Source organism: Ambystoma mexicanum, chromosome 1q (genome assembly GCF_040938575.1).
Source record: "Ambystoma mexicanum isolate Mex_15411 chromosome 1q, UKY_AmexF1_1, whole genome shotgun sequence".
Taxonomy (NCBI): Eukaryota; Metazoa; Chordata; class Amphibia; order Caudata; family Ambystomatidae; genus Ambystoma; species Ambystoma mexicanum.
In genome coordinates this window covers 1,547,298,125-1,547,321,246 of record NC_090922.1, presented here as the reverse complement: position 1 = coordinate 1,547,321,246, position 23,122 = coordinate 1,547,298,125, and the positions used below count along the sequence as shown (strand labels likewise).

General features: G+C 49.8%; 1 non-coding gene and 1 pseudogene across 1 annotated transcript; both read left to right on the top strand.

The window, feature by feature from the left end:
• The first annotated feature begins 366 nt into the window (after positions 1-366).
• Positions 367-17,222, top strand: LOC138563373 (nucleolar protein 56-like; annotated as a pseudogene).
• On the top strand, positions 16,213-16,282 carry LOC138565421 (small nucleolar RNA SNORD57). Its single transcript, XR_011301301.1, has one exon. It is a non-coding gene; the product is annotated as a small nucleolar RNA SNORD57 (small nucleolar RNA).
• Positions 17,223-23,122: the final 5,900 nt, after the last annotated feature.

Below are 23,122 nucleotides of genomic sequence, written 5' to 3'. Positions count from 1 at the left end.
TTGGTAGTGCAGCCCACTTCTCCCCTAAAGCCTGTGCTTGGGTCACCTCCTTTCTCCAAGAAAGGTCTATGAAAATCTTTTCAGACTCCGCTTTTGCCACCCCCAGCATCATCAAATGTGAGTACCACAAGAATCCTGCATTGCGCCCACCCTCTATAACCTCTTCACTAGGTCCCTATTCAGCATCCTGGACTCTCGGTGCATTTCGTACACAACTTACGCGGATAACACACATGTGCTTACTCCACTCGCCTTGCCCTAATGCCTCCGAGGCCATTGCCCCTCTGGCTGAATGCACACTGAATTTGGACATGTCAAGAGGACCTGATCACCGTCACCACCATATACTCAACAATACAGTCATGGATGGTGGGTAACTGGCTCTGCCTTAATAGTGAGAAAACAGAAATCCTCCTAATTGGCTCATCAACCACTCTGGGCAACCTGGACCAGCAATACCTGTCCTTTACTGTTGACAACATCCCCATCAAGGTATCCAATAATGTGGAGACACTTGGTGTTTACCTTGACTCGGACATGACCATGGAAAGACAGGTTAATGCCGTTGCCTCCTCTTCCGCCTACTGAGTCCTCAACGCAGCCAGGCTTTTCTTATCCCGTCAGAACTGTCTCACCATAGCTAGGGCAATAATTGGATCAAGGTTTGACTACTACAATGCCCTCCTTGTAGGGACCTCCTGTGGTGCAAAATAACGCCCTCAGAGCGGCCACGGGCACATCAAGGAAAGATCACATCTCCGCGGTACGGAGACAGGCTCACTGGCTCCCAGTCAAAGAGCGAATTGTCTTTAAAACTCTTACACAAATGCCTTCATGGTTTGGCACCACCCTACCTCGCCCAAAGAATCATTAAGCACACCTCCACAAGGCCCCTAAGAAAGAGCTATGCCAACACTTATCACTCCCAAGTCACTTAAGTTCGCTCTGGGGGGGTCTAGCTTTCCCACATTGGCCACTTCTCATTGGAACGCCCTTCCTTCTCACCCAAGGATCATCGAGTCCCACCAAGCTTTTAACAGCCTTGATGCCCCTGGGCTGTAAGTGTGCTATATAAATAAACAAATATGCCCCAATTCAACCATAGCCTATCCCTACCAAGAGTCGAAGGGCTCTAGAGTAATCAATGGAGGATACATACATGTTAGTCCCTTATTGTACCGGAGGCCACATGATTAAAAGTGCATCATGTTATCCAAGGTGCTAAGGCCTTGCCCAAAGCCAGTCTTCTGAAAAGATTGTACAGTCCTTTCATGACTCCAGTGTGCAGAATGCCACGTGCAATAGTGTGTGTTATTGGAGGTGCAACATGTGAAGGTCGTCATTTTTGTTTCCTTTCTCTGTAGGTGGAGGAAAGCGTGCTCAACATTGGAAGATTCAACACTATTGTGAAACTAGCGGGATTTTCCCCCTTTAAATCCGCCCAGAGTGCCTTGGAGAATATTAAGGCAATCTCTGAAGGTGAGCTTTACTGCTAATGACTATTCTACTAACACGTGGCGAACATGTAATGGAGCAGGTCTGGAGTGCAATGATGTGAAACAAATCTGTCAATCCACTGACTTGTGATGTCATCTCTGTACTGAGCCTGCAGACTAGCTCCAGCCACAGCGGTAATGCCTTGAGGGCCTACCAGTCATCCTCGTCACAGTACTTGTCTTTGGGTCCATCTGTTCTCGTTCAGTAGCTTGCATATCTGATGGGGGGGGGATCATATATTGTCCCTGGGAATCCGATGTAGAATGTCTCTGGTGGCTCTTACATGCGCTTCCCCGATGACTCCTCACCAGGGTGAAACCTAGTATCGCTCGCTCTATGGCTTTCTCTAATGGCTGGGGGGTATACACCGCCCAGCCATGGCGCACCGAAGGCCTAGCCATCATACTGCAGGGTCTCCTGGAAGAGCGATGTGGTTAGCATATATGCATGCTGTCGTGTTCTGCTGTAGTCATCGTTCTGCTTGCTCTCTGTACAGGGGTGCTCCACGAGCACTTAAAGTTGCTGCTAGAGACTAACATGCCAGCAAAAAAGAAACAAGCCTTGCTCGGAGTCGGAGATGCCAAAATTGCTGCTGCCGTCCAGGAAGAGTTGGGGTATCCATGCCAGACGGGGGGAGTGCTGGGAGAGATCCTCAGAGGTGTGCACTGGGCCAGGCTGTTCTAGATGCCACCGGTGTTGGCAGAAAGTCAGCCGTGCACACGTTGTGCTGGTTTATCAGGCCCGTTTCTTGGCCCGGGCGAGGCGGGCGACCGCCCGGGGCGACTGGTGACGGCTCGACTTGCCCTGGGGGCGCATTCGCCATGCGGCGAGCTCCATTGCCGTGGGCTGCGCGTGATTGCTCGAGTGGAGGCAGCAGGTGCTGGCGCGGCCTCTGAGGTGCTCACGGTAGGTGCCTGCCCCGGCACCTACCGTGAGCACCTCAGCTACTCGAGCAATCGTGCACAAACGACCTCCTTTTGACATCCTGCGCCCCTCAGCCTTCTTCATTTCAATCCCCGCTTTGGCGCCAGGACCCCTGCTGCTAAATGTCATTAGCAGCAGGGGCCACTATGAGTTAGGAGTTCACTTCCCCGTGGCTTCTCGGCAGAGCTGATATGGGCTTGGCACCGCAGCCTATGGACTAGAAACTGCTCTGTCCCCAGGCATAAAGACTCCCTCCCCCCTCCATTGCCCTCGTGTTTACAGGACACGATTGCTTAAGTGCCCAGAGACGGTTCTCGCTAACATGAAGATGTTTAGTGCGCTTTTTGTGGCCTCTTGTAGCATGTACTATGATTTGTAGTGGAGGCAAAATAGAAGGCGGAAAGCTAATTTCGCTGGTAAAAATCGAAAGCAACCAGGGCCTGAAATACTGTATGAAACCCACAAGTTGTTGGCTTTTTCAGTTGTTGGATTGTCCGTTTCAGATTGTACAGTTTGAAAGGACCGTACTGGGTGCATTTTGTTCCCCCAAGACAAGGGGGCATACGTTTCATGCAGAATCTAAAAGTGAACGGAAAAAAATAAATAAATGCGGATTACCTCGGTGAGCATGGCAAAGAAAAAAAAACAGTTACATTTTGAATAAGTAAAAGAAGGTGAACTTATCCACTAAAATTCAGTCTTTGAATGATTTCACTTAAAATATGCATGTTGAATAGCATGGTTGTTATTGACCCCTGGGACACACCATGATCTACTCCACAGTAATGCGGTCCCAGCTTGAGAGGGAGCATCTGCGCGAATTGAGCAACCATTTTAGGGAGATGAAACCCGCTTTAAAAAGTAGCCCCTAGTTTTCCATGCTGATGAATAGAACCTTTAGTAATGCCCCATAGTCAACAATGTTGAAAGCCAATGCGCGACCTGGGATGACTGATGGTGCCCCCATGCACATAGCATCAGGCTGCACCTGAATTCAAGCTCACTTTGTGCTACAAGCAGCCTGCCCAATTGATAATCCCCTAGTAAAGTGTGCAAAGAAAGGTTGAACACCCAATGCCTAAAACGTATACACAAGCCAAAAACTGTTGGCTTTGCCAATGTTTTTTTTAACAGGACTTCGCTGATGGACACTCACAGTGCTTATACATCGATTGGCTGAAAGCAGACCTGGTTAAGACATTTTTACCACACCAGTAGTGGTTCCAGCTCAAATTAAGTTGTTAACTCTCAGAAGACTGCTCTGAAAAAACACTGGCATGCACTTTGAGTGCAACGTTTGATGTTAAGGCTTGATTAAAGAGAGCTGAAAGAGTTTCCTTCATGCTCAGTACATTAACAGGACAACTCTAGCGTGAACCAGACGACTGAGTCCTTTCGCCAGTACTGCCATAGCATCTGGTACTTGGCTTGTTCACTTGGGGGAGTACAAGCGGATGCATTGTAAATCCATTATTCTTCCCTTATTTTGCCAAAAATTATCCTCAGTAACCACCAAGGTATTTTATGATTACATCAAAATGTGAGTAGTGATTACCAAGAAGTGCAACTCATGAGGGAGCCAATAACCAGAGGGGTGATGGGCCATATGAACCAAGGACCAGAGGAGTGATGGACCAGAAGAGCAACTCATGAGGGAACCAATGACCAGAGGGTGATGGGCCATATGAACCAAGGACCCGAGGAGTCATGGACCAGAAGAGCCACTCATGAGGGAACCAATGACCAGAGGGGTGATGGGTCATATGAACCAAGGACCAGAGGAGAGCGATCAACCAGGTTCCCCAAGACCAGAAGGGCGACTGAGCAGAAAAGAGTGACTGACAAGGGAGTCAAGGACCAGAGGGGTGACAGAAAAGCAGAGCAACTCACAAGGGCCTTGCTGCCAAGTGGGGGGCCCATGCCATGCGTGACGGCATGAGCCAGTCCTGAATTTTCACTTTGCATGGAGGTCCTTCTAGGCCCATACATATAATTGGAAGAAAACAAATACCAGTCCTAGCAATTAACAGGAAATGCCTGGGCTGGCTCAGTGTCACAAAGGACATGGAAATACCTGGCAGGCATGCAAGGGAGCCAAGGACCGGAGGAGAGTGACGAATCAAGGACCAGTTGCACGATGGACCAGAGAAGACAAGGGTCCAAAAAGCAATGATGTGCTTTTATAAGTCACACATACAAGAAATTAAAATAGACACTAATTGTTAGAAAAATAAAATGCTATTTTAATAAAAAAGTTCTTGAATCACAATGTAATAAAACCTGTTTCATGTGTATAACAGTGATTTATTGACATTGGGTAGGAGTTACTTAACCGCAGGGTATAGTTTAGGAGCGGCGCGGATCCCGAGCGTGCGGGGGTGGGGCGCAATTTAGTGTTTCGCCCTGGGCACCAAATGGACTAGAAACTGCCCTATGGTTTATCCACCCCTGGGGTTGTGCTGGTTTATGCACCCCTGAGATAGATCTGTAATCTCTTTGTGGTTCTATTTTTAGGAATCCGTCTGCAGCCCAGTCTGCTTCTAAAGCACAGCTGGGTTTAGGCCACAGCTACTCGAGAGCCAAAGTGAAGTTCAGCGTCAACCGTGTGGACAACATGATTATCCAGTCCATCACCCTGCTGGATCAGCTCGACAAGGACATCAACACCTTCTCCCTGCGGGTCAGGTGAGATACCGAGGGGGTGCTGAATGAATGCCCCCCCAAGCTTACCACAGGCAGCGTGCAGCCATGCGCTGACTGTACAGAAAGTGGAGGCATAACGACATCCCTGTCTACACACCACAGCGGGGTAGACTTAAAATCCTGCCTGTGTCAAGCTAGAAATGATATCGTGCCTCCTATTGCTATGAATATATGTATATTGGCCTACGCCAAGCTGCTAACAAGCTGCTTATAAACTACATGTGAATAAACTCGCATTGCAAGGTCCTGACCTTAGAAACCATGTAAACTGTCATTTTGGGTCAAGCCGCCATTTTAGGTTTTCTTGCTCTATAAAGTCACCATGTGAGCTAAAATGGTAGCCTATGTTATTCAGAACAGAACTCGATTGTCATGACCTCTGTACAGCTAATGTATAACTTGCCTGCAGGCCACTTGCTAGGGTCATGAGCTGAGACCTTGTGCTTCTGCTGACCTGTGTGCAATGGATTACCTGTATCACCGAAACAGATCTATAATTGAATGAGAACACCTGCTTAACTACATTGTATAAACTAAGTCCTGCATTGTAATGTTAGGCCTAGAGCATACATTATTACCATTTCTTCTTGTTAATGTATAAACCTAAGATGAACTAGATTTGACCTGGCAAGGGACCCTAGAGCAGTAACTTATGTATAGAATGGTTAACCTGAAGAAAGGCTGGACAACAGGCTGGAGAAATGTATAAAAGCCTGACTGTTTCAATGAATATTTGCACTCACTGAGTACACCGAAACACGCCGGAGTTTGCTGTGTTGTACTGAGGGTCGATAGCTATCTGAATTTTGTTCTGTTCTTTTGTAACTGGATTCAGTATAAAATAAAGTGCTTTGTATGTTCCTTTGTAACCTGTGTTTGGTGTGTTTCCTTTTTGGTTACCCTGCCTCATATTATTTCCTTGTTTTCACACCTGTATTGTTGGCAGGGAGACACTTTAAGGCTTGGCGTTTAGGCGTGCCTGTTGCTTACAAAGGAGTTTCTTTCTGTCGCGTAGTTTGGCCAAACCTGGCTTAAGATGCGTGCTAGCGGTTAGAACTCGATAGGTGCGTAAACACTCACATGTGTTCCAACTTTTTATCTGTTTCCTTCAGAGAATGGTATGGGTATCACTTTCCAGAGCTTATAAAAATAGTGCCTGATAACTACACTTATTGTCGCATGACCAAATTGATTGGGAACCGCAAGGAGCTTAGCGAAGAGCACCTGGAGGCCATGGAGGAGATCGTGATGGACAGGGCCAAGGCCCAGGCGGTGCTGGTGCTGGATGCCTCTCGCTCTGCAATGGGTCAGTGCACGCGCAGCCTGCCTGCCGCGCCCCTCTACCTCCCCGCCCTGCGTGTACAGCTTTACTGGCCTCGTGCTGCTTGCTCATATATAATAAACACAATCCATAATACTAGAGCGTGGCACTGAGAACTGCCATCAGATCTGTTAATGGGTACTTTGCCAGTCTCTTGCTTAATGTATTCATCCCGTCCAAACCTAGAGCCCCGCCCATAAGTACACATGGCTACCAACCTCACCCAGTGGTCACTGATCCTTAGCTTGTCGTTCAGCTAAAGTAACTTGCCAGAAACTGTCAAGTCACTTGGTTCATTTTTTGGAACATGCTCTCTGCTCTTGTTTCTCTCCCCAGGCATGGACATCTCTCCCATGGATCTCATTAATATTGAGAGTTTCTGTGTGCGCGTCATCTCGCTCTCGGAGTACAGGAAGCGGCTGCAGGAATATCTCGCTCGAAAATGAGCCACGTTGCTCCCAGCTTGTCCTCCTTGACTGGGGAAGTGGTAAGTTCGAGACTATCTAGGCTCGGCTCTAGGTTCTAGTCACAGCTGCTTAGATCTTTCACACAGAAATGATGTTAAACGGAAATCTGTCAATCCTCTGAAAATGCTGACTGACAAAATATCACATCTGATCTATGTGCACTCCACTATTGCGCCAAGTACACGCCTGTGCACGCCACTATTGCGCCAAGTACACGCCTGTGCACTCCACTATTGCGCCAAGTACACGCCTGTGCACTCCACTATTGCGCCAAGTACACGCCTGTGCACTCCACTATTGCGCCAAGTACACGCCTGTGCACTCCACTATTGCGTCAAGTACACGCCTGTGCACTCCACTATTGCGCCAAGTACACGCCTGTGCACTCTACTATTGCGCCAAGTACACGCCTGTGCACTCCACTATTGCGCCAAGTACACGCCTGTGCACTCCACTATTGCGCCAAGTACCCGCCTGTGCACTCCACTATTGCGTCAAGTACACGCCTGTGCACTCCACTATTGCGCCAAGTACACGCCTGTGCACTCTACTATTGCGCCAAGTACACGCCTGTGCACTCTACTATTGCGCCAAGTACACGCCTGGGCACTCCACTATTGCGCCAAGTACACGCCTGGGCACTCCACTATTGCGCCAAGTACACGCCTGGGCACTCCACTATTGCGCCAAGTACACACCTGTGCACTCCACTATTGCGCCAAGTACACGCCTGTGCACTCTACTATTGCGCCAAGTTGCGCCAAGTACACGCCTGTGCACTCCACTATTGCGCCAAGTACACGCCTGTGCACTCCACTATTGCGCCAAGTACACGCCTGTGCACTCTACTATTGCGCCAAGTACACACCTATGCACTCTACTATTGCGCCAAGTACATGCCTGTGCACTTCACTATTGCGCCAAGTACACGCCTGTGCACTCCACTATTGCGCCATTGCGCCAAGTACACGCCTGTGCACTCTACTTTTGCGTCAAGTACATGCCTGTGCACTCCACTATTGCGCCAAGTACACGCCTGTGCACTCCACTATTGCGCCAAGTACACGCCTGTGCACTCCACTATTGCGCCAAGTACACGCCTGTGCACTCCACTATTGCGCCAAGTACACGCCTGTGCACTCCACTATTGCGTCAAGTACACGCCTGTGCACTCCACTATTGCGCCAAGTACACGCCTGTGCACTCCACTATTGCGCCAAGTACACGCCTGTGCACTCCACTATTGCGCCAAGTACACGCCTGTGCACTCCACTATTGCGCCAAGTACCCACCTGTGCACTCCACTATTGCGTCAAGTACACGCCTGTGCACTCCACTATTGCGCCAAGTACACGCCTGTGCACTCTACTATTGCGCCAAGTACACGCCTGTGCACTCTACTATTGCGCCAAGTACACGCCTGGGCACTCCACTATTGCGCCAAGTACACGCCTGGGCACTCCACTATTGCGCCAAGTACACGCCTGGGCACTCCACTATTGCGCCAAGTACACACCTGTGCACTCCACTATTGCGCCAAGTACACGCCTGTGCACTCTACTATTGCGCCAAGTTGCGCCAAGTACACGCCTGTGCACTCCACTATTGCGCCAAGTACACGCCTGTGCACTCCACTATTGCGCCAAGTACACGCCTGTGCACTCTACTATTGCGCCAAGTACACACCTATGCACTCTACTATTGCGCCAAGTACATGCCTGTGCACTTCACTATTGCGCCAAGTACACGCCTGTGCACTCCACTATTGCGCCATTGCGCCAAGTACACGCCTGTGCACTCTACTTTTGCGTCAAGTACATGCCTGTGCACTCCACTATTGCGCCAAGTACAGCCTGTGCACTCCACTATTGCGCCAAGTACACACCTGTGCACTCCACTATTGCGCTAAGTACACGCATGTGCACTCTACTATTGCGCCAAGTACACGCCTGTGCACTCCACTATTGCGCCAAGTACACGCCTGTGCACTCCACTATTGCGCCAAGTACAAGCCTGTGCACTTCACTATTGCGCCAAGTACACGCCTGTGCACTCCACTATTGCGCCATTGCGCCAAGTACACGCCTGTGCACTCTACTTTTGCGTCAAGTACACGCCTGTGCACTCCACTATTGCGCCAAGTACACGCCTGGGCACTCCACTATTGCGCCAAGTACACGCCTGTACACGCCACTATTGCGCCAAGTACACGCCTGTGCACTCCACTATTGCGCCAAGTACACGCCTGGGCACTCTACTATTGCGCCAAGTACACACCTGGGCACTCTACTATTGTGCCAAGTACACGCCTGTGCACTCCACTATTGCGCCAAGTACACGCCTGTGCACTCTACTATTGCGCCAAGTACACGCCTGTGCACTTCACTATTGCGCCAAGTACACTCCTGTGCACTCCACTATTGCGCCATTGCGCCAAGTACACGCCTGTGCACTCTACTTTTGCGTCAAGTACACGCCTGTGCACTCCACTATTGCGCCAAGTACACGCCTGTGCACTCCACTATTGCGCCAAGTACACGCCTGGGCACTCTACTATTGCGCCAAGTACACGCCTGTGCACTCCACTATTGCGCCAAGTACACGCCTGGGCACTCTACTATTGCGCCAAGTACACGCCTGTGCACTCTACTATTGCGCCAAGTACACGCCTGTGCACTCCACTATTGCGCCAAGTACACGCCTGTGCACTCCACTATTGCGCCACGTACACGCCTGTGCACTCCACTATTGCGCCAAGTACACGCCTGGGCACTCCACTATTGCGCCAAGTACACGCCTGGGCACTCCACTATTGTGCCAAGTACACGCCTGTGCACTCTACTATTGCGCCAAGTACATGCCTGTGCACTCCACTATTGCGCCAAGTACACGCCTGTGCACTCCACTATTGCGCCAAGTACACGCCTGGGCACTCTACTATTGCGCCAAGTACATGCCTGTGCACTCCACTATTGCGCCAAGTACACGCCTGTGCACTCTACTATTGCGCCAAGTACACACCTGTGCACTCCACTATTGCGCCAAGTACACGCCTGGGCACTCCACTATTGCGCCAAGTACATGCCTGTGCACTCCACTATTGCGCCATTGCGCCAAGTATACGCCTGGGCACTCTACTATTGCGCCAAGTACATGCCTGTGCACTCCACTATTGCGCCAAGTACATGCCTGTGCACTCTACTATTGCGCCAAGTACACACCTGTGCACTCCACTATTGCGCCAAGTACACGCCTGTGCACTCCACTATTGCGCCAAGTACACGCCTGTGCACTCTATTATTGCGCCAAGTACACGCCTGGGCACTCCACTATTGCGCCAAGTACACGCCTGTGCACTCTACTATTGCGCCAAGTACACACCTGTGCACTCCACTATTGCGCCAAGTACACCCCTGTGCACTCCACTATTGCGCCAAGTACACGCCTGTGCACTCCACTATTGCGCCAAGTACACGCCTGTGCACTCCACTATTGCGCCAAGTACACGCCTGGGCACTCCACTATTGCGCCAAGTACACCCCTGTGCACTCCACTATTGCGCCATTGCGCCAAGTACACGCCTGTGCACTCCACTATTGCGCCAAGTACACGCCTGTGCACTCCACTATTGCGCCAAGTACACGCCTGGGCACTCCACTATTGCGCCAAGTACACGCCTGGGCACTCCACTATTGCGCCAAGTACACCCCTGTGCACTCCACTATTGCGCCATTGCGCCAAGTACACGCCTGTGCACTCTACTATTGCGCCAAGTACACGCCTGTGCACTGCACTATTCCGCCAAGTACACGCCTGTGCACTCTACTATTGCGCCAAGTACACGCCTGTGCACTCCACTATTGCGCCAAGTACACGCCTGTGCACTCTACTATTGCGCCAAGTACACACCTGTGCACTCTACTATTGCGCCAAGTACACGCCTGTGCACTCTACTATTCCGCCAAGTACACGCCTGTGCACTCCACTATTGCGCCAAGTACACGCCTGTGCACTCCACTATTGCGCCAAGTACACGCCTGTGCACTCTACTATTGCGCCAAGTACACGCCTGTGCACTCTACTATTGCGCCACGTACACACCTGTGCACTCCACTATTGCGCCAAGTACACGCCTGTGCACTCCACTATTGCGCCAAGTACACGCCTGTGCACTCTACTATTCCGCCAAGTACACGCCTGGGCACTCCACTATTGCGCCAAGTACACGCCTGGGCACTCCACTATTGCGCCAAGTACACGCCTGGGCACTCCACTATTGCGCTAAGTACACCCCTGTGCACTCCACTATTGCGCCATTGCGCCAAGTACACGCCTGTGCACTCTACTATTGCGCCAAGTACACGCCTGTGCACTCCACTATTCCGGCAAGTACACGCCTGTGCACTCTACTATTGCGCCAAGTACACGCCTGTGCACTCCACTATTGCGCCAAGTACACGCCTGTGCACTCTACTATTGCGCCAAGTACACGCCTGGGCACTCCACTATTGCGCCAAGTACACGCCTGGGCACTCCACTATTGCGCCAAGTACACGCCTGTGCACTCCACTATTGCGCCAAGTACACGCCTGTGCACTCCACTATTGCGCCAAGTACACGCCTGTGCACTCCACTATTGCGCCAAGTACACGCCTGGGTACTCTACTATTGCGCCAAGTACACGCCTGGGCACTCTACTATTGCGCCAAGTACACGCCTGTGCACTCCACTATTGCGCCAAGTACACGCCTGGGCACTCTACTATTGCGCCAAGTACACGCCTGTGCACTTCACTATTGCGCCAAGTACACGCCTGTGCACTCCACTATTGTGCCATTGCGCCAAGTACACGCCTGTGCACTCTACTTTTGCGTCAAGTACATGCCTGCTCACTCTACTATTGCGCCAAGTACACGCCTGTGCACTCTACTATTGCGCCAAGTACACGCCTGGGCACTCCACTATTGCGCCAAGTACACGCCTGTGCACTCCACTATTGCGCCAAGTACACACCTGTGCACTCTACTATTGCGCCAAGTACATGCCTGTGCACTCTACTATTGCGCCAAGTACACGCCTGTGCACTCCACTATTGCGCCAAGTACACGCCTGTGCACTCTACTTTTGCGTCAAGTACACGCCTGTGCACTCCACTATTGCGCCAAGTACACGCCTGTGCACTCCACTATTGCGCCAAGTACACGCCTGTGCACTCCACTATTGCGCCAAGTACACGCCTGTGCACTCCACTATTGCGCCAAGTACACGCCTGGGTACTCTACTATTGCGCCAAGTACACGCCTGGGCACTCTACTATTGCGCCAAGTACACGCCTGTGCACTCCACTATTGCGCCAAGTACACGCCTGTGCACTCTACTATTGCGCCAAGTACACGCATGTGCACTCTACTATTGCGCCAAGTACACGCCTGTGCACTTCACTATTGCGCCAAGTACACGCCTGTGCACTCCACTATTGTGCCATTGCGCCAAGTACACGCCTGTGCACTCTACTTTTGCGTCAAGTACACGCCTGTGCACTCCACTATTACGCCAAGTACACGCCTGTGCACTCCACTATTGCGCCAAGTACATGCCTGTGCACTCCACTATTGCGCCAAGTACACGCCTGGGCACTCTACTATTGCGCCAAGCACACGCCTGGGCACTCTACTATTGCGCCAAGTACACGCCTGTGCACTCCACTATTGCGCCAAGTACACGCCTGTGCACTCCAATATTGCGCCAAGTACACGCCTGTGCACTCCACTATTGCGCCAAGTACACGCCTGGGCACTCCACTATTGCGCCAAGTACACCCCTGTGCACTCCACTATTGCGCCAAGTACACGCCTGTGCACTCCACTATTGCGCCAAGTACACGCCTGTGCACTCCACTATTGCGCCAAGTACACGCCTGTGCACTCTACTATTGCGCCAAGTACACGCCTGTGCACTCCACTATTGCGCCAAGTACACGCCTGTGCACTTCACTATTGCGCCATTGCGCCAAGTACACGCCTGGGCACTCCACTATTGCGCCAAGTACACGCCTGTGCACTCCACTATTGCGCCAAGTACACGCCTGGGCACTCCACTATTGCGCCAAGTACACCCCTGTGCACTCCACTATTGCGCCAAGTACACGCCTGTGCACTCCACTATTGCGCCAAGTACACGCCTGTGCACTCCACTATTGCGCCAAGTACACGCCTGTGCACTCTACTATTGCGCCAAGTACACGCCTGTGCACTCCACTATTGCGCCAAGTACACGCCTGTGCACTCCACTATTGCGCCAAGTACACGCCTGTGCACTCCACTATTGCGCCAAGTACACGCCTGTGCACTCTACTATTGCGCCAAGTACACGCCTGGGCACTCCACTATTGCGCCAAGTACACGCCTGTGCACTCCACTATTGCGCCAAGTACACGCCTGGACACTCCACTATTGCGCCAAGTACACCCCTGTGCACTCCACTATTGCGCCAAGTACACGCCTGGGCACTCCACTATTGCGCCAAGTACACGCCTGGGCACTCCACTATTGCGCCAAGTACACCCCTGTGCACTCCACTCTTGCGCCAAGTACACGCCTGTGCACTCCACTATTGCGCCAAGTACACGCCTGTGCACTCCACTATTGCGCCAAGTACACGCCTGTGCACTCCACTATTGCGCCAAGTACACGCCTGGGCACTCCACTATTGCGCCAAGTACATGCCTGTGCACTCCACTATTGCGCCAAGTACACGCCTGGGCACTCTACTATTGCGCCAAGTACACGCCTGTGCACTCCACTATTGCGCCAAGTACACGCCTGTGCACTCCACTATTGCGCCAAGTACACGCCTGTGCACTCTACTATTGCGCCAAGTACACGCCTGGGCACTCTACTATTGCGCCAAGTACACGCCTGTGCACTCCACTATTGCGCCAAGTACACGCCTGTGCACTCCACTATTGCGCCAAGTACACGCCTGTGCACTCTACTATTGCGCCAAGTACACGCCTGTGCACTCCACTATTGCGCCAAGTACACGCCTGTGCACTCCACTATTGCGCCAAGTACACACCTGTGCACTCTACTATTGCGCCAAGTACACGCCTGTGCACTCTACTATTGCGCCAAGTACACGCCTGGGCACTCCACTATTGCGCCAAGTACACGCCTGGGCCTTGGGGTGAGGCTACTGCATACAACTGAGGGTTGGTTCTGGAGACCAATGCATGCATCGGCTGTGCTGAGGGGGCGAGGGAGATCTGGGCGAACCCAAAGCAGTCCTCCAGAAGTGCCGGGTTGGAGTCATGCATTCTTAATGTACTACAAGATTTATATTCAGTTGGTATTGCTTTGATCATTGGAACTGGACGGTACATTTGTTTTTCTTTTTTTCCTTTCTACTTGTAGGTTGGCGCACGCCTGATATCCCATGCTGGGAGCCTGACCAACCTTGCCAAGTACCCTGCTTCCACGGTGCAGATCCTGGGGGCACAGAAGGCTCTCTTCAGGTACATCTGCACGCTGGGGTGGTCGGTGTGATGGCAGGTTCCTGGGTGCCATTGGCTGCATGAGTGATACTGGCTGGCCCCAGACTCTGAGCGACCACTTCTTTTTTTTTTACATCAACCTGAAGTGCCTGTATGATGGCCCTGGCGGCTCACAGGTTAGACCTTTATTTGGACAACTGACCATTTTTTTTTTTTTTTTGTGTAATGGAAAATCGGCAGATTCCTCACGATAGTCGGGGATTCTATAAGACATTCCGAGATAATATTCAAATCTAATATGAAGAAAGCAGTAGGGAGGCCATCATGACCTACTCCAATACCTTAACTCTTGATTGGCAAAACTAAATACATATGCAATGTAACCCTGTCCGCTATTGGCAGGCTGTCCCTGGAACAGTCAGCTGCCTTTCGTCCTATGCATCTCGCCAGCATTGGCGGCAACAGCATCCTACTCTCAGCTCTATGCCTGCCTGCGCTCCAACATTGTGAGCGCTCATATCTTCGTTCGCTTGCATGACACGCGTCATGCCTGCATATCCTAAATGGGACACCACCGGGAACTCAAGTCTGACCTATCGCCCAAGACGTGTCATCATGCTTGGGCCAGGGAGGGTGGGAAACTAAACGTTAAGCTCGCTCTCGCTCGATGGGAGTCTTGCTAGGTGACACCCTACACGTTCAATCCAAGCACTTGGGTTTGGCAAGCATCTTATTAATGTTTCCAATGAACTTGCACCTAATACTATAGGAAAAGCAGCACCTAACTGCTGAGGTCTTCCATTGGGCCCTGTTCCTATGTTACCTGAACGCCTGGGCACATCTAGTCATTCTGGGTTTCCTTGCTCGAGCTCTGTAAATTGAGATGAATTACTCTTCCATACTTGGCATTGGAGGTAATCTGCTGCCAACTTGTTTGCACTAAAAATTACTATTAAAGGGACTATTGATCTTTCTTGTTCTGGTGACTGCCATGTTATGATTAAGTTATCCTGATTTAATGTCTGATTCCTGTCTCTAGAGCATAGGTCACTGATTGGGGGGATGTCTCTTTACCAATGCTGTGTTTCAGGGCTCTTAAGACCAGAGGCAACACTCCCAAATGTGGTTTGATCTTCCTCTCAACTTTCATCGGGAGAGCTGCCGCGAAGATCGCGGTACCTCGCCAACCAGTGTTCCATTGCCTCCAGAATAGGCTGCTTCTCAGGTAATAATAACACGTGTGGTCTTTCTTTACGGACAGTCTCCTTTCATGCTGAGGTGTTACTGAGGGTGGTATGAGGAAAGCGCTCCCCTGGCACCAGGCTCATCTGTCATGCAGCACTGTCCAGTTGTGCAGGCTCTCGTGCTTGCCAACTGGGCTGATTCTTATTATTTCAAGTAGGTATGACTCTGCCAATCGATCCCAAGTAGGATGTATGTAGCCTACTGGTGCAGGCGTCAATTGGTGCTCCCTGACATTTGCCAGGATCGCCCATATAAACATTGTACCGCTGTCCCAGCACCTGCTTAACTCTATGTTCATTGTATCCCCGAAGACTCCATATTTTCTTGGCTCATTTTCATGTACTTTCTCCTAACAGAGGTCCCTACAAGGGTGTACGGTGAGAAGCTGAGCGGGCAGCTGGAAGAGCGGTGGGGAAGGCCCACGGAAGAATCTAGACGTGCTGAAGGAAGCCATGGTTCAGGTATGCTTTCTTAGGCCTTCTTCTGTCTGGGGGAGTGCTCTTGCGACCACGAGGTGGCCGATCTTGAAGCCACTTGCGTGTAGAAGAAGATGCTTTGGCTGTTGGAAGTGATGTTAAAACTCCTTCCTGACCAGAAATGCTGGAGGCAAAACTGATTTAATGAGGCTGATCCAACAGCTGCCAAGTCTTCAGTACTTATCTATTGGGTCACTTGGCTCTATCTATGCAGCATGGTACTCTACACGACATTTACCTTGAAGTGTTACCCGTAGTATCGTACACCTCACGGGATACTTTCCCCCAATTCTTCAGGCAACTGAGGTGACGGCAACCATCAAGAAGAAAATGGAAAAGAAGGAAAAAAAGAAGAGGAAACGGGAGAAGATGCGGCTTGAGGCGCTCGCAGCAGCAGAGGACGACGAGGAACCGATCCCTAAAAAATCAAAGAGCGATGAAGAGGTAGGAATTGAAGCTCTTGACATTGCTTGGGATTGGGGCTTTGCACCGTGTACCCCATAGCAGGCGGCAAACATTTACCCAAGATCCAATTTGAGCCTTAAGACATCTTGCCTGCATGTGGCATCAAATAGTTTCGAGGCTGCTAGGAACTCTCTTTGGGTGGTATGCAGCATTCAAGAACTGGTAGGGGGAGAGCGCGTCCTCTACTAACCTGAGCAGTGGATTTGTGGTTACATCTGTGAGTAACTCTGAAGTATGAGGCCTCCTTGCACTGCTTGAGCCAGTAAAGCCCACCGGGTACAGCAGATCAGCAAAATGGCTCCTCCGTGTTGATTCTAAAGCAAGCTTTAGGATTTGAGGTGTTACTAAATGTGTACACCAGCTTGAACTGAAAGTAGATCAGACCCAGACTGCCTCAACTTTCGTTAGTTTGCAGAAGTAAGTATATATGTTTTTGTTTTCATTAGGTTGAAGAAACTGTGCCAAAGAAAAAGAAGAAACAGAAGCACCAGCCTGATCCGGAGGAGATTGAGGTAGAAGAAAATGGGGTCGAGGAGGAAGTGCCGTCCAAGAAAAAGAAGCCTGTTCAAGATGACGCACAAAACGAGACAAAAAGAAGAAAAAGAAGAGAGACCCATCTGAGGATTGAATGAATTCGTGCAGAGACTTGGTTGTGTTTATGAACTAGAGGCCGTCCAGACCAGAGGGGGCAAAGCTTCGATTGCAGTTCTGCGGGGCCTGAATAGACACTGAAGGCTTGCGCTCTCCGAGCCAGTGCTCTGCTCTTGCAAGGTGGTGGCCTGCACTGACCGCAAAGTGCCTATGCTGAGAACTTGTAAATGTGTTCAGTCAGTCATCCGTCGTGGAATAACGTTTTTTTCTATGATAGTCGTGATGCTTTTGCCCCTCAAGTGGTGGGTGCAAGCAGTTTCCTTTGAGCACTGGCTCATGCATTGTTGTACTGCTTCAGCCCCTAAGCCATGGTTCATTGCACATTTCTTGCACACCATAGTGTGAAAACTACCCCTTCTAAGGTGTCTATGAAATAACACCCCCACCCAACCTGACAAGAATGACTTGGGTATCGACTTACCATGACTTGCCCTATAGTTTCTGCCTTGGACCACTTGCCACTGGGATAGTGTCTGGCTCATTTGATGCAATAACTCGCCTGTATAAGAGGGCACAAAGGCCTGGCTAAAAGGATAGTTGGATATGCGCAAGTAGGGGAGACATTTGATAAGAGGGTTGGCTTGGTTGGTGTTCCCTGAATGCGTGGACTGCCTTTGGTGGTCCTCTAGAAGACCCTCATTGAGAGCATATGGAGCGAAGCTTGGTATGTTGTGGGTGTGCATACACCCTATTCTTAAATATATCCTTTGGGGAGAAGTGGATGCGTGTGATTTCACCTGTATCTTCGATTTTGTATATTAATTATGTTGGGAAGACCCACACTTCCCCAAATCATATCCTATCTACCCCACCCCCAAATCTGAAAATGTACCCACTTACCTAACCCAATTCGAAGATTTCACATGGGTGAAAACTTTGGTGAAATGCATGGATATCTTAGAAAGTAGAGCAGTGCGGTCATGGGGCGGTAGTGTAGGCGTGGAGATGCGAAGAGTGATCTAGCGGTTTGGTATGTGTGGATGAACGGAGGTGAAGGCAGTTGCTATTCTTTGCTCAGATTAGTGAGGTTGAGGTCTCCTGTGATAGTTGTTTACTTTGTGAAATTGCTCTGCATATGGATTGTAGGAGACGAACTGTAGTATTTATTTTATTCCGGAGAATAATCTGGCGAGTACTAGGGGCATGCGTCAGTAATAGCACTGCTTGGCAAATTAATAGCTCAAAATTGCATGATTTTTCAGTTTCTGCCGGGACGCTACTGGTCCTCCGCGCCCTGATGCCTGCGGGCCTACGGCGCGTTATGAGCACATAGACAATAGTTCTTGTAGACGGTGACTTGCAGTGGAAACCACCTTGGAGGACTGGAAAGGAGGGTGAGACCACATAATGTAGGAGTAGCGGGTCGTTAAGTGAGGAATGATGAAGGGGCTCATGGGTTTGGCCAAACCTGGGCAGGGTAGTGGATCCATCGAAGTGTCACGCCCCTTCGGAGACGCTGGGCTTTGTGGCATCGATGGACCATAGGACGGCGGGTGTCAGCCATTTCTACTACCAAGATGGCCGCCGTAACTGGAGTTGCGGGTCTAGCCTCAGCACACCTTGATTTCCCGGAAGTACTGCCTCCCTACCCGAGTGTGGGTATATCAGTCCCGGAGATCAGCACGGAGTTGCGTTGCTACTCCTCATTAACAACGCTACGTAAGTTCGTTCCTAGGTCTTAGAATTTGACTTGCGAAATACTGTCTTCAGCATTCTAAACTTCCTGTTTTCAATTCTAGTGTCTCTCCAACTACCTCTTTGTCTTCCGATTTCGCGGACTCCCCCTCCTCATCAACCAAGTTTGCCTTCCGGTCTCATTCCGGACCGTGGTAAGCTTCATCCAAATCCCGTATATCCAATAACCTCCAATCCCGTTTTTCTAACATTCACAACTTACTATTATCCTCTCCTTCGTACAGTGACAGGCACATCACGCACCGGCATTTCGAACACACTGGCAAGACTCCGCACCATCAAAACAGATCTTAGCTCCGCCTCGATTGCCTCTCAGAGGTTTTCTGAAGATTCTGACTGCCACCATCTTCCCCCCATTGTTCCAGTTTAAGGGTAATCCACATTCCTCTTTACCTTACATTCTATACCTCAGTTTCACTCTGATACTTACCAGTCTCTTTCTTCTTCTCAAAGACGAACGCCCTCCTGACTTCGCCGGAATCCCCGACTGCAACGGAGGACAACACACCGCTACCTTCGGTACAGGGTTTTCTTCCCCAGAGGGTTTCCCTGGGACTTCTTCTTCTACCTGGTTTATCCGGGAGGGGGAAGAGGTACTTGGGAGGCTTTCATTATCTTCTCTCCATTTGGAACAAGAAGAGCTTTCCACTACCGAAAGGGGGTCTGTCAGAGGAAGAGGTAACGGTGAGTCCTTGGGATAACCTGCCAATTGTTTGATTGGATAATGCATATAATTTGTCACATTTATTGATATTTGACAGTTAGCAACGCCTAAAATTAAAGATAAAGAACATCTGAGCAGGTTGTCTCAGGGATTCAGGGTTACTAAGAAACATGGACGCCTCACAACAACAGCAATTAGTCACTGCAGTACAGGCTCTGACAGCTGAAGTGCAGTCTTTAAAACAAGAGAATGCTTACCTCCGACAACAGGCAGGTAGAGTCCCTAGCTGGTCCGAAGTGCCTCCTGGCCCTATCCCAGGAGGTTTATACGATGGTAATCCTCATAAACTCAAGGCTTTTATCGAGGCTTGTACCGTTCAGTTCTCTTTCAAGACAGCCTTTTTTCAAAGCGACCGTGATAAGGTAGGACACATGATTGCAAACTTGACAGGTTCCGCTTTAGCATGGGCCACGCCTCTTGTTACTACCAATAATGTCTTATTAGATTCTTACCCTGCCTTTTTGAATAGTCTTCGAGCCATGTTCAGCCGTCAGGAAATCACGATTTCAGCCCAAGAGCAGTTATTAGATTACAAACAAGGATCTCAAGATCTTTTGTCTTATATCACCAATTTCAAGCAGTTAGCAGCTGGTACGTCATGGGCGGACGATGCTCTAATCACAATATTCCGCAGAGGATTAAACGAAGAGCTAAAGGATGAGATCTCCCGAGTACCCAGACCTCCAAATTTGGCAGAGATGATCACCATAGTTATGCAGATGGATTACCGACTGCAAGAAAGAGTGAGGGAACGTCGTCGTGGCCGCTCCGTGAGACCACCTATGACATACCCTCCTAGTTTAGGAAGATCACAAACAGATGAACCTATGCAGATAGGGACTACCAGAGGTCGCCTTACTCCAGAGGAGCGTCATAGACGTCGAGTCAAGGGCCTGTGTATGTATTGTGGTTCCAAAGAACACGCAATTCGAGATTGTCCTCTCATCCCAGCCAAAAGTCAGGGAAACGCCATCTCCCAACCGCCAGGGGAACCGCGGCTAGGGAGTCAGTAAACGGTTCCTCATCTTATATGATACCTTCCCAAGTTACGGAGATCCCCGATCTTACTATGTTGGCCTTACATGTCCAGATCAAATGGGGAGATACAGACCCCATTCCGGTCACGGCCTTAATAGATTGTGGGGCCGCAGGGAACTTTGTTGATACCCTCTGGAAGACCACTCACAATATACCATGTTCAGTTAAGACCTTGGCAATCCCAGTTGAGTCCGTGGATGGTAGTCCGTTAACATCAGGTCCCATAAAGGAACAAACTATACCTTTGCGGATGAATATCTCCTCCCATCAAGAATCCATTATCTTTGATGTAATCCGTACAGCCCACTATCCAGTTATTCTAGGACTACCCTGGCTTCGTGCTCATAATCCATATATCAATTGGAAGGCGGGCACTGTTTTTCTGGGATCTGAACATTGTTTGACGCACTGTCTTTCGGACGGAGCGGTTGGGTTTCGTCCCACTATCTCCATGTCGGAAAATCCGGGTTCCATCTCTGTATTGAACCATATCCAGGAATTGCCCTTTGAATACAGACAGTATCAGACAGTGTTCTCCGAATCTCAATATGCTGAACTACCCCCACATCGGAGAGATGACTGTGCCCTGGAACTAGTTCCAGATGCACCGATTCCTTTCGGTCGCATGTATGTCCTATCAGGACGGGAACGGGAGGTTCTTAAAGAATATCTTCAAAAGAATCTTTGCAATGGACTTATTCAAGAATCCACCTCACCAGCTGGGGCTTCTTTGTTCTTCATCCCAAAGAAAGACTCTACGGAACTCAGACCGTGTATAGATTACCGAGGCTTAAATAAGATCACCATCCCGGATCGCTATCCTATGCCTCTCATCCCAGATATACTAGAAGCCGTTAAAGGAGCTACCATCTTTACAAAACTGGACCTCCGCGGGGCTTATCATCTCATTCGTATACGAGCTGGCGATGAATGGAAGACAGCTTTCCGTACTCCTTTGGGACACTATGAATATAAAGTAATGCCTTTCGGCCTATCCAACGCCCCCGCAGTCTTCCAACGCTTTATGGGCCACCTCTTTTCAGACATTCTTCTTCACACAGTTATTGTCTATTTAGATGATATTCTGGTCTTTTCTTCATCACCATCAGAACACTGTCAGCACGTGAAAGAAGTATTACGGAGACTATTAAACAACCACCTTTATTGCAAACTAGAGAAATGTGAGTTTCACAGAAACCAGGTTGCCTACCTAGGGTACATAATCTCTGCAAATGGGGTATCCATGGACCCTAAAAAAGTTTCAGCTATTACAGATTGGCCTATACCATTCTGCATTAAGGATCTGCAGAGATTTCTGGGGTTTTCCAATTTCTACAGACGTTTCATCCCACACTATTCGCAAGAGATACTTCCGCTGACGACACTTCTTAAAAAGAATGTAAAATTCCTTTGGTTCGGGGAGGCACAAATTGCCTTTGAGAACCTGAAGAAACATTTTCTCACAGGACCCATACTGATTACTCCAGATCAAACCAAGAAGTTCATTGTGGAATCGGATGCGTCTCATCAGGCCCTTGGGGCCGTTCTGCTTCAAGAAAATGGTCAAGGAATAGAATGTCCTATAGCCTATCTTTCTAAGACACTGTCTCCCTCTGAAATAAATTATTCAGTGCTAGAAAAAGAACTATTAGCTATAAAAAAGGCATTCGAAGAGTGGAGACATCTTCTCCTGGGGGCAAGACACCCAGTTGAGGTCAGGACTGATCACAGTAATTTACGCGTCCTACAGTATGCTCAGACCCGAAATAGCAGGCAGGCACGTTGGGCACACTTCTTTTCACCGTATGAGATTGTTTTCACCTTCATTCCCGGGAGAGTCAATCTCAAGGCTGATGCATTGTCCAGAAAGGATTATACCTCTTCTACGCCTTTTCGATCGGAACCTCTGTTTCCCAGAGCCACATTCGTGCAGGTAGTTACCACGTTTTTACAGAACGTGGCTAACTCCACTTTGCAATTTATCCAGTTGAATCCACAGTTTCTGGCGACCTGGAAACTCAACATGGTCCAAGGATGTGCTTATAAGGACAAGAAGCTCTTCCTCCCTTCGAGTGAACTACAAAAGACAGTTCTAAATCTTTGTCACGACTCATACCTAGCGGGTCACAGAGGTGTGGCTAATACTAAAGAGTTGATCCAACGTAACTTCTGGTGGCCGGAAATGACTCAAGACATCATAGACTACGTGTCCGCTTGTGTCATCTGTTTGCAGTCAAAATGCCCTCGAAACGCCCCTTCAGGACTCCTCTCAGTAATGCCGATCCCTGACCGTCCTTGGCAAATGATTTCCACTGATTTCATAGTCGATTTGCCACCATCAGACGGTTGTACAGTAATCATGGTCACAATCGATTACTTCACAAAATTGGCACATTTCGTTCCACTTCCGCGGATTCCCACCGC